Below are 12,211 nucleotides of genomic sequence, written 5' to 3' on the forward strand. Positions count from 1 at the left end.
ATATCATATGATACTTGTATTTCTCTGTCTGACTTACTTCACTCAGTATGACAATCTCTAGGTCCGTCCATGTCGCTGCAAGTGGCATTATTCCTAGTGTCTAGACTCTAATGTAACTTTAATTCAGCAGAAACTTGGTGCTAATTGTATGACAGGCACTGAGCTGGGCTCTCTAGGAGACACAAAAGTAAGCAAAGTATAGAATGGGTCTATTAACTTCCTTGAGGAAGTTAATCTAGTTGGGAAGACAGAAATGTAAGCAAGTGATCATATAAAAACAGATAAGTAATATAACAGTGTTTGTAAAAGTATTGGGGAACATAAATAAGGCAGCAATTCATTTTGTCTTGGCCCAAGAACACTACTAGCACATGAAATGCTATGGATGGAGGCATTAAAAAAATAAATAGGCTTTACCAGTAAAACAGAAAGAGGGACTAGCATAAGGCTTGGAAGAACATGGCATATTTGAGGAATAGCAGTTTGTTAAGTAAAGCTGGGAGAAATGGGGAGGGACCAGGTGTGGGGTAGCTGGTGATAAAGTTGTAATGGTAGCTGGGCTGGATTATAAAGGGTCTTGCATTCAGTATTAAGAATGCTAAATAGGCTTCCCTGGTGGCGCAGTGGTTGAGAGTCAGCTTGCCAATGCAGGGGGCGCGGGTTCGAGCCCTGGCCTGGGAAGATCCCACATGCCGTGGAGCAACCGGGCCCATGAGCCACAGTTACTGAGCCTGCGCGTCTGGAGCCTGTGCTCTGCAACAAGAGAGGCCGCGATAGTGAGAGGCTCGCGCACCGCGATGAAAAGTGGCCCCCGCTTGCCACAACTAGAGAAAGCCCTCGCACAGAAACGAAGACCCAACACAGCCATAAAAATAAAATTAATTAATTAATTAATTTAAAAAAAAAGCATGCTGCATATATACAATGGAATATTACTCAGCCATAAAAAAGAACAAAATAATGCCATTTGCAGTGACACGGAAGGACCTAGAAATTATCATACTGAGTGAAAGATGGCACCACAGGAGTGGGTTCAGATGGTTAACTTCGGGGACACACGTGTACGTCCCCCACTTTGATTTCTGGTTTTGCAGTGGCCCAAAGGGTGCTTGTGATAACTCCAACAGATCATAAAGGCAAAGTACTTACGCTGATAAACTCTACACAAGGTTGTAAAAAACCAAGTAACAGGGAATTCCCTGGCAGTCCAGTGGTTAGGACTCTGAGCTTCCACTGCAGAGGGCCTGAATTCCAAGTTTGATCCTTGGTCGGGGAACTAGGATCCCATATGTATCTAGTGAAGAAAAGAAAAAGTTTTCCTGTCCCCAAAAAGGCTCTTTCCACCTCTCAGGGCTATAGCTGGGGGGCCCTGTGTTTCCTCATCATCCTACATGGCTGTGGAATTATTTCCCAGAATATTACCACCGAGCTGGGTTACAGGACCAGAGTGAGCACCAGCACACCCAAAGCAGCTGTCTGAGGTGTAGGCTCTTGTCTTAAGCCAAGGGTTCTTAACATTTCTGTGCTATGGACACTTTTGGCAGTTTGTTGAAGCCTATGAATTTCTTCTCGAAATATTTCTTAAATGTACAAAATAACATGCATAGAATTATCAAGGTAACCAGTTGCATTGAAATTCATTGATCAAAATACAATAAAATCCAAAAGTCTGATGTAGATGCTTCTTCATAATATAGAAAATAACAAGATCTAGTGGCATTTCTAATAACTAGCATAACTTCAAAGTAGGAGTAGGAGTATAAACAATTATTACTCATTATTTTAAGATATTTGGAACAAGAATAATATGAGAGAAAATTATTTGGGATGTCTATTGGTGACAAAGTCATAAAACTACTAATGGAAATACTGAATTTCAATTAAATGCACTTTTTTCTCTGCTCAAGTACATGGACCACCTGCACTCTATCCATGGAACCCTGGTTAAAAATGTCTGTTTTGGGGACTTCCCTGGTGGCACAGTGGTTAAGAATCTGCCTGCCAATGCTGGAGGACACAGGTTCGAGCCCTGGTCCGGGAAGATCCCACATGCCATGGAGCAACTAAGCCCGTGCATCACAACTACTGAGCCTGCGCTCTAGAGCCCACGAACCACAACTACTGAGCCCGCATGCCACAACTACTGAAGCACGCGCCTAGAGCCCATGCTCTGTAACAAGAGAAGCCACCGCAATGAGAAGCCCGTGCACCACAATGAAGAGCAACTCCTGCTCGCCACATCTAGAGAAAGCCCGCGCGCCGCAACAAAGACCCAAAGCAGCCAAAAAAAAAAAAAGTCCGTTTTAAATTTGGCCTTACTTCCCCTTTGTTTCAATGTAATTTTACCTCAGGAATCTCCTCATCATTTCTTGTCCTTGGTAATTCTCATGGACACCTTAGTTTATAGCAATAAATCTCCTTAACTCTACATCCCAGGGACAATTAGAGGAATATTAGTCAAAATCTTCCTAGGAGATACTGTGCACCTTAGAAAAGTTAATTCAACATCCCTCATATGATCGGTGTTGCATAAGAAGAGCTAGAGGACCTGTGAAGTGATCCTTAACAAAGACAGTAAAACTAACTTTGCCAAGTAGAAGAGAACTCTATAGATAGATAATAAACTTGAGGCTCAGAGAGTTTAAGCAACTTGCTCAAGGTTGCACAGCAGGTAGAAGGCAGAGCTTGGCCAGACATGTCTGTCCAATTTCCTAAATTTAACTTCTTTCAGCTATACCATTTCATTTTCTATGTAAGATAATTTAGGTTCCTGCTGATCTCAAGGTACTGAAAAATGTCAAAGAATCTTCTGAAATATTAAAGGAAGACATTTCCAGTTTTAGCTCTGTCTTCTGTTTATTATATTTTATTTTACTTTAATTTGGAAGGTACTATCAAATTAAGATAGATGTCAACTTTCTTACTTGGGGCACTCTTTTTCCCAGTGAGGACATCTAGATAATAGAGACTATTTTATGTTTGCATATAGTTATTCGACAGATGTCCCCAAACTTTGTCCCTGATACATAATGGTTTTATTACAGAATACTAAAAATTGCTATGAACTTCAAACTTTGCACTGAGAAAAAAAAATATGCCCTATGTACTTTTCAAATCAAAAGATATGAAAACTACATTTCTATCCTGTTGAGGACTGTTATACACTTATATATTATATATTTAAAATATAATTCTATATTTATTTAAATGTAGTTTTTACTATGGAAAGAGTGGGGATCACTAACATGTATTTACCCCTGCCTGTTAAATGGATGAATCTCATCAACCAATGATCAGGTACAAAGAATCTTCAAATCTGATCATTACTATGGGTTAAGTGTTGAGCCACAGTTGACATTCTATAAAAACATCCCCTTTTTAAGGAGGTCACTCCTTGCTGCCTCAAAAATTTTCAGTCTAGCTTTTGGCTATTATGAGAAATGCTGCAATGAACATTTACATACAAGTTTTTGTTGTAGATATACTTTTTTTTCTTTTGGGGATATATTGAGGAGTGGGATTTCTAGGTCTAAGACTAATCATTTGAAGAACTGCCAGGCAATTTTCCAAAGTGGCTGCACCATTTTATGTTCCCACCAGAAGTGTATGAGGAGTCTGATTTCTCCACATCCTCATCCACAGTTGCTGTTGTCTGATTTTTTGACCCAGCCATTCATTCTAGTGCTATGACCTCGTGGCTTTGATTTGCATTTCCCTGATGACTAATGATGTTGAATATCTTTTCATGTGCTTTGACTATTTGTATATCTTAAAGAAATGTCTATTCATATCCTTTGCTCATAATTTTTTTTAAAGTGTTGTTGAATTGCACCAGTCCAGGTTCTTGACAAAACTCTGTTGCTAACTCATAGACCATAAAGTGAATCTCAAACTGCCTTTGTCACCATTTTGCTCATCTTTAATGTGGCAGTGAGGACTCCTTTCCATCTCAAGAAGTTGTAAAGACTAGATGAGAGAGAATATACTGCAGGTACTTTATCAATCAAAAAGAGATGTGAAATCTAGGTTATTAAACAGCTAACGAAGTGGCAAATGTATGGGGCAGTTTGGGGGAAAAATTTGAAACCTTGGTATAAGGACAATAAATTGGAAAAATGAAGGCATACTATTTAACTAATAAAGCCACTAAAGTGTTTATATCCTATCAACATTAGGAATCAGAAGAGATTTTTAAATTTTTTATTTTGAATAATTTTAGGTTTAGAATAATAACTTAAGATTTATCTCTATTGCAAAGATAACAGAGAGTTCATTATGACCCTCCATTCAGTTTTTTTCTAATGTTGACATCTAACATCATCATAGTACAATGATCAAAACCAGGAAATTAACATTGGTACAATACTATTAGCTCCAGACTTTTTTGCTAGTGTCCTTTTTCTGTTCCAGGGTTCAATCCGCGGTCCCATATTGCATTTAGTCATCGTGCCTTCTTAGACTCTGATGTTTTCGAAGAGTACTGCTCAGATATTTTGCAGAATGTTCCTCAAGTTGGGTTTGCCTGATGTTTTCTCATGATTAGACTGGGGTTATGGATTTTAGGGTTAACTACTCCAGAGGTGAACTGCCCTTCTCCTCCTATCATATCACGGAGTATGAGATATGGATATGTTTTATCACTGGTGATGTTAACCTTGGTTACTTGGTTAAGGTGAAGAAGAGTTTTAATGTTGAAAAATATTCATTCTCCACAGTCTTGCCAAGAAAGGATTAGGTCCCAAACATGTTTCCCTAAATTCACGCATAATAAAATGCAGTAGCTGCAATTCCACTGTACAAAATTAAAATAAAGAACAAAAGAGAAGGAGGTGATAGTAGAGGAGAAGGGTGGGGACAGAAACTTGTATCTGGGTTCCAGGGAGATCCCGCCTGATTAGGGTCCTGGCCGTTAGGCCCAAGGGAGGGTACAGCTAAAATGAAAGGGAAGTCGTGTAAACCAGGCACGGTCTTGAGCAAGCTGCTTTCCAAAGATAAGGTTAGAACTGAAGGGCCTCCCAGAAAGTATGGCAGAACTTTTTTTTTTTCCTCCCGGAACTTGGTTCTTTCCCCATTGCGTTTTATCAAGGTACATCAGCGTACTGGGCTTCAGGCACTAATGTGTCTTTCCAGTAAGCATTTAGTGACCTTTTAAACGTCCACTGGCACCTGATAGCTGCCAGGGTGTTTACACAGGTTAATTATTATCCTTGAAACAGTCCATCAAGGTAGGTTTGTTTCTTATTGTCATTGTACAAATGGGAAAACCAAGAAACTAAATCACTCCTAAAATCTAACAGCACCTAGAAAAGTTCCAGGACTCAATTAAAATGCAAGTCTGTCTGACTCTGACACTGTTGTTCTTTTTCTTCGGCTAATTGTCTTTGGCGCTCTTTTACTAAGTCTTTCAGGTATTACTTACCCTAATGAGAATGATTTTAGAGGCCTAGAGGAGATGAAAGCTGGAATGGAGTGGGTTGAGGAGAAAAATGGGAAAGTCTAAATGAAGGAATTAACAAAGACAACAATGTGAAATTTTCCTGTGAAGAAAAAAAAAAAAAAAAAAAGCTTTTCGTGTGAGCAAAAGAAATTGGGCTCCAGAGCATGGGTGCCATGGTTGGCTTTGGATGGAGCAAGGACAGTTTTCCCATTTGAACAGGAGGGAAAAAGGTAAATATATGTACATATGCCTGATGGATACCATTTTTTCCAGTATTATAAGAAAGAAGGTCTTTAGATAAAGAAAACACGTTTTGTTCTTTTTGGTTTTGCCAAACAATATTTCACATGACTTTTCCTTCTTTGTACATGAATGATTTTTATTGGCCATGGTATCCCATTCTCTAGATCAGAAGTCTGTGCCAATACTATATTAAAGAAAAAAAATGAAGACTATGTGACAGAGATCTTATGTGGCTCACAAATCCTAAAAATTTTACTATCTTGACCTTTACAAAAAGAGTTCGTCAAACAGAGAACAGCCTTGTGGTTGCCAAGGGGGAGGTGGGGGAGGGGAGGATTGGGAGCTTGGGATTAGCAGATGCAAACTATTATATAGAGAATGGACAAACAACAAGATTCTACCTTATAGCGCAGGGAACTATATTCAATATCCTGTGATAAACCAAAATGGTAAAGAATATGAAAAAAGTATATATATATGTATAACTGAGTCACTTTGCTGTACAGCAGAAATTGACACAACATTGTAAATCAGCTAGACTTCAATAAAATTAAAAAAAAATGTGTTGACTCCTCCTGTAGACATCCCATAAGGTCTTTACTCAGTTCCTTCCTGATGTAGATTTAAGCAGGTAGGCTGTTTTCAGCCTTTTTAAAATTTTTTACGATTCCACGCAATACTGCAATCAAATCATTTTGTTTGGACATTTTCACACACATAAAGTAAATATAGTTATTGAAGAATTTCCCAGAAGTGAAGTTGCTGATCAAAGAATATGTGCATTTAAAAAATCGTCAAATTATTCTCAAATTTGCATTAATGTGTACTCCCATAAGAAAGTGATTGCTTTCTTCCCTTACCCTGGGTACTATTAAACTTTAAATTCTCATCAATGTGATACATGAAAAATGTTAAGTTTTCTTTCTCTATATCTATATATAAAGCCAGGCCTCCTTACATATGTTATTGGTGATTGTATTTATTTTTTTATCATCTGATAAGGACTTCTGCCTATCTTTCTATTGGTTTTTCTTATTTATGTTGTTTTGCAGTAAGACTTGGCAAGTTGCAGAAATTATCCCTCTGATGGTCACATAATTTTTTTAGGTATCCCTTGTCTTTTCTCATATTATTTTTTTTATTATTGAGTTATGCAATTAATGTTCCTTCTTCCTTCCTTTCTTCCTTCTTTCCTTCCTTTCTTTTTGTACATTGGTTTGACTTCACCCCACAGATGACTTTCATGTTGCCTTTGAGTTTGTTATCCTCTCCAGCTCTAGTTCGACCTAAAACTTGGCAAGTCAGCATCCTAACTCACAACTCCTAGTTGCCAATAAAAAAGCTGAATCAAATGTGCATCCCTGATAATAATGATGACCTCCTGTCCTGGAGTTCTTTATATTTAGAAAACATTATAAAACCTGCCCACATTGTTTTAAGATGTTGAGGAGATCCATACCTTCCATAAAGTCAGGCTTTCCCAATGCAACTAATCAGTACATATGGGACATAGTAGATCCTCAATATATATTTAATATATTTTTGAATGAAAGACTATCCTTTTTTTTTTTTTTAACCAGAGATATGCATAATGGTGTTGGATATTCAGTTGGATATTCAATTATAAATATAATGATGTATATCAATGCTCAGAGTTGCCTTTTAACTTCAATGTTCTTGTTCCATCAAATAAATATATTGTGGTATGTTCCTTTATGCTACATTTTTAGACACTGTTACTTTCTCTTTCAATTTTATCGGCACCAAACAACCAATATATCAACTTAACATTTTAAAACAATAAACATCGTATTAAGGAGAGAGAGAGGACTTGGGAATCAACTAAACTTTCAGTATTCCTTTATGTATGATTCTTCCTTGTATTTACTATGTTTCAAAGGGAAGCTGGCTCTTATTTCCTCTTCCCCACAGAAACAGTAGTGATGGTCCATGTTTACCAAAAAGGTGGAGCCGACACTATTCTCTTTTTTTTTGTTAAATTAGAGAGCAGGTAGTGTTCTTTCACGTACAATTTTAGCAAGAAGTACATTAAGGAATTCTTTGGCAACACATCCTTCTGGTAAAGAACCCTTTGGATTCTGAAAAAATCTGTGTCAGTCTCACAAAATACATTCCTGTAGCAATTAATGAGTTATTTTTTCATTCATTTACTTATTTGTTCATGTATCCATTTATTAAATTGCTACTCGGTAGCTAATGTTGAGCAGAGTACTGGGTGTGGGTTACTGAACAGAGTTCTAGTTAAACATAGACCAAATTTAACAATGAATAAAGATATACTTGGGGAAATGCCAAAAAATCAAAGCAGATAATCTTTTGAGGGATTGATACTGAATAAGGAAATAGGTAATGAAGGCAAATATGATTATGGTAGAGAGGTAAGCAATGATGATATTTAAGAATAAGTGTAGTTTTAGTGAAACACTTACTGAAATTGGACTCAGGGGACCTGGGTTTAGAATCAATGTTAGACTTGTAACTTGCACTAATTACTTCTGTAACCTCTTTCAGGGTTTCAGTGTTCTCATCTCTAAAAAGAGAGTAGGCCATAGAACCTCTGAAGGTCCTTTTAAGCTCTGGTTCTTCATATTTGCAGGGTTGAATATACCAAAAAATCCATCTGGAATTTAAAAATAAAAATAATAACATAAGAAATAGAAAAGGAGTTTAGAAACAACTCAACACAACAAACATCCCCTGAACATTAAATATTGTTCTACAGGGTGCTGAGTGTTTAGGGGACATAAGAGAAAAGTCGTCCATAACTCCAAGGAGCTTGTATAACCTGATTGGGTTGATAAGTCAAATATTTTAAATATAAGAAGATAAGAAAAATATTTTAAATCATAGGAATTTCCCACAGGTTAATATCAAGCTTTCCAGATTTTCTGGTTCCTTCCATTTGTCATGTCAGTCACCTTATATGGCTCTCCTTCCTCATCATTTTTCAAGATTAACTGATAGCTATCAACTGACAGTAATTTCATGATCATTTTCAAAAGGTTTTCAGTATTCCCCAAGCATCTGGATGATCCATTTTTGTCTCCTTAGAGATTGAATTATTCCTTTCCTCCTTCAGGTAATTGCACAGGCATAGAGAATTTAAAGATTCATTTCTTTGATTGAAAAAAATGATAGGAGTTACACAGTAATCTCTCTCTGACATTCATTTACATTATACTCTTCAGTCCTTTCCACTTCTTCTCCTGTTTTGACACTTTTGGTGAACCTTTATATCTTATTTTCCAAGCTTCAGCATATTCTGGGATTTAGCACATTCCTTCAATCACTTCCTAGGAATCTAATCTAATATCATGACTGTAGGTATCAACTATACAGAGATGATTTCCAAATTTTTATTTCCATTCTAGACTGAATCCTAGACTCATATATTCAACTGCCACTCCATACCTCCACTCATAATATGCACCAAACAAAAACCAGATTTTCTTCCCAAACCTGTGCTCTTTGCCATATCATAGTAACCTATTTTCTTTTATTTTTTTTGCCTTTTCCTTTTTTTTCCTTCCTTCCTTCCTCCCTCCCTCCCTCCCTCCCTGCATCTTTTTTTAAAAAATTGAAGCATAACTAATATACAATAAATGCACAAAATCTTAAGGGTATATAGCCACTTTAATTTTTACATATGTGTATAGCTATGAAACCAGCTATACTAATTCCAGAAGTCTCCTTCATGCTCTCACCCAGCCTAATTAGTTCTCTTCAAGTTTTAATTTATTTCTTGTCACCTTTTTTATAACTATAGAACAGGTTTTTAAGATAATAGAAATGGAAGTCAATAGGCTTGAGTCATGATGTAATTTTATAAAATTCTAAGGAGGTATTCCATGCCTGACTACCATTGAACTATTAATACAAGTCTTAAATGTCACATTGTCCAAAGTAAACACATCTCCATGAATATAGAACAAAGAACCTAAGAACTTTGTATAAAACTTTATTTCATTTCCCATTAAATCCTCCGTCTGAATGCATTTTTCATCCAAACTGTCAATTAATTTCAGTCTAGATCAGGTAACAGCATTGTGTATTCCCTAAAAGCGTGAGGGTTGAGTCTGTGCTCTGATGTTGGGTGGCAGTCCCTATCAGAACAAAATACTTCACCCTACTGTCCCTGTTCACTCACCTGCAAAACGCAGACAAAAGGACTATTGCGAGGATAAAGTGCAAAAAATGAACGTAAAAAAATCAGCATATCACCTGGAATGTAGAATGTTTTCTAATTAACTTTGGTAGCACTAAGGTGAAACAGAGAAGTAAATTAGAATTTACTGAGCACCATTAGTCTCTCTTACTCCTAAATATCTTACATGCGTTATTTCACTTACAAAAGAGAAACATGATCTCAATGTGAAATGGCGAAATCAGTACCTGATGACATTTAAATACTCTATACATAGATCCAGAGTACATTTTATAATCGTATTTCCCAGTACTAGGGGGTTTGGTTTTAAGACAGTTTCCATCAGTTGTTTTCATGTATGTGTGTGCATGTATGTGACAGGGAAGAGAGCTTTCCCTTCTGCCTGCTATTGAAAGAGCCATAAACCCTACACTTTTCACCCAACTGCTACTGGGTGCCCCCAGGGATTTTCTCACGTGTGCTAACAGATCCTGTTACCTCCCCCATAGCATCTGCTCTTTGTCTACTCTTCTACCCCACCTTCTTTCACAGATCTGGGACTCTAAGGATTCTGATGCTTGGGGACTCTCAGTGAACATGTTTCCAATAGCTCCAGATCTCAAAGATGAGTTTGTCTTCTGGACGCCACTGAAGTGACTGCTCGCCAGCTACTACCGTCTTTGTTGCTGGCTGCCAACCTTGCCGGGATAAGGATTAATACCTCATGGGGCCAACGTGAAACCGTTTTTTTCTGGAACTTTTTTTTTAAAATTTCTAATTAGCATCACATCGATTTAAATTTATTTATTTATGTATTTTATATTTTGGCTGCATTGGGTCTCCATTGCTGCACACGGGCTTTCTCTAGTTGCGGCGAGCGGGGGCTGCTCTTCGGTGCGGTGCGTGGGCTTCTCATTGCGGTGGCTTCTCTTGTTGCGGAGCACGGGCTCTAGGTGCGCGGGCTTCAGTAGTTGTGGCACGTGGGCTCAGTAGTTCTGGTTCGCAGGCTCGGTAGTTGTAGCGCCTGGGCTTACCCATGTCCCCTGCATAGGCAGGCGGATTCTTAACCACTGCGCCACCAGGGAAGTCCCTGGAACTTTCTTTAACTCAAAGCCACTATGTGTTTCATTTAAAAGTGGTTAAGACTACATTTTGTTGTTACATTTTACGAATCATTTTTATCATCCCAAAGAATGGTTTGTGTCCCTAGTGACTCTGGGAAACCTTATGTTCTTATCCTCCAGTTTCAAAAATTATCCATGCAGGAGGGCAGGAATTCCTTCTGTTCTGTTCACTATTTCTCTAACACCTCTATGTATATGTGAAAAACTACAAATTCACACTAATACCTCCAATTCCAATGCAACAACACAGGGTTTAATCCTGTATTCCTTCTTTCCATGTATGTAAAGCCTTTCTCCAACAGTGAGAATCCTGGCTCCATTATTTATATTTATTTGTGTGTTTGTAGGATACATAGTAGTTTCAGAATTACTAATCCATGTGTCTATGTTAAAAACAAACAAAACAAAATCTTATTGACTAGAGTTGAACATTTGTTTATATAAATATAGAAGACATACAGTCCAAATATGACATTCAAACAGTTGAATTGATTCTTTTTTCCCACCCTTTATGGTGATTATTTGATCTATGTGCAATACAGTTTATTTTATTCTTGTTTTTATTTCATTTTGGATTTTTCTCCCCACCCTTGTTGATGATATTTTATTTTAAAGAGTATGTGAAACAAAATTCACAAGCTAAAACTATATAAAAGTAAATAGAGAAGTGTCACACCCCACCCATTTTCTCCTAGCCTTCTGACACCCTCCATCCTGCCCAACCCGTTCTCACCCACCCACTCTATATAACCAATCTCATTAGTTTCTGGTATATATTTCCCATGTTTCATGTACATTTTGCATAAATGTGAAATTGCATGTGTATTTCTGTATTTACTATTCTTTTTATACAAAAGGTAGGATATCAAACCAGTGCGGAAGGGAGCAAAATGTCAAAAAGCAAAAAGCAAAATGAGAATACAACTGATTCCTTTTTGTTATTGTTAAAATTTAATTTTTAAATTTTTAAATTTTTTTTTTTTTTGGCCGTACCACACAGTTTGTAGGATCTTAGTTCCCTGACCAGGGATCGAACCCTGGCCCCCTGCAGTGGCAGTGCAGAGTCCTAACCAATGGATTGCCAGGGAATTCCCAAAATTTAATTTTATAGGCAAATGTTTTCGGAAATTTTGCTCTGTCTAATCATATATTGGGCTAGTCTAGCTGGGGTTATATATTAATATCATAAAATATGACTCAAGAATCACATCCATGTGTTTGCTTAGATAAATTCTTTATTTT

The sequence above is a fragment of the Eschrichtius robustus genome, chromosome 12 (assembly GCF_028021215.1).
Source record: "Eschrichtius robustus isolate mEscRob2 chromosome 12, mEscRob2.pri, whole genome shotgun sequence".
In the NCBI taxonomy this organism is placed as follows: Eukaryota; Metazoa; Chordata; class Mammalia; order Artiodactyla; family Eschrichtiidae; genus Eschrichtius; species Eschrichtius robustus.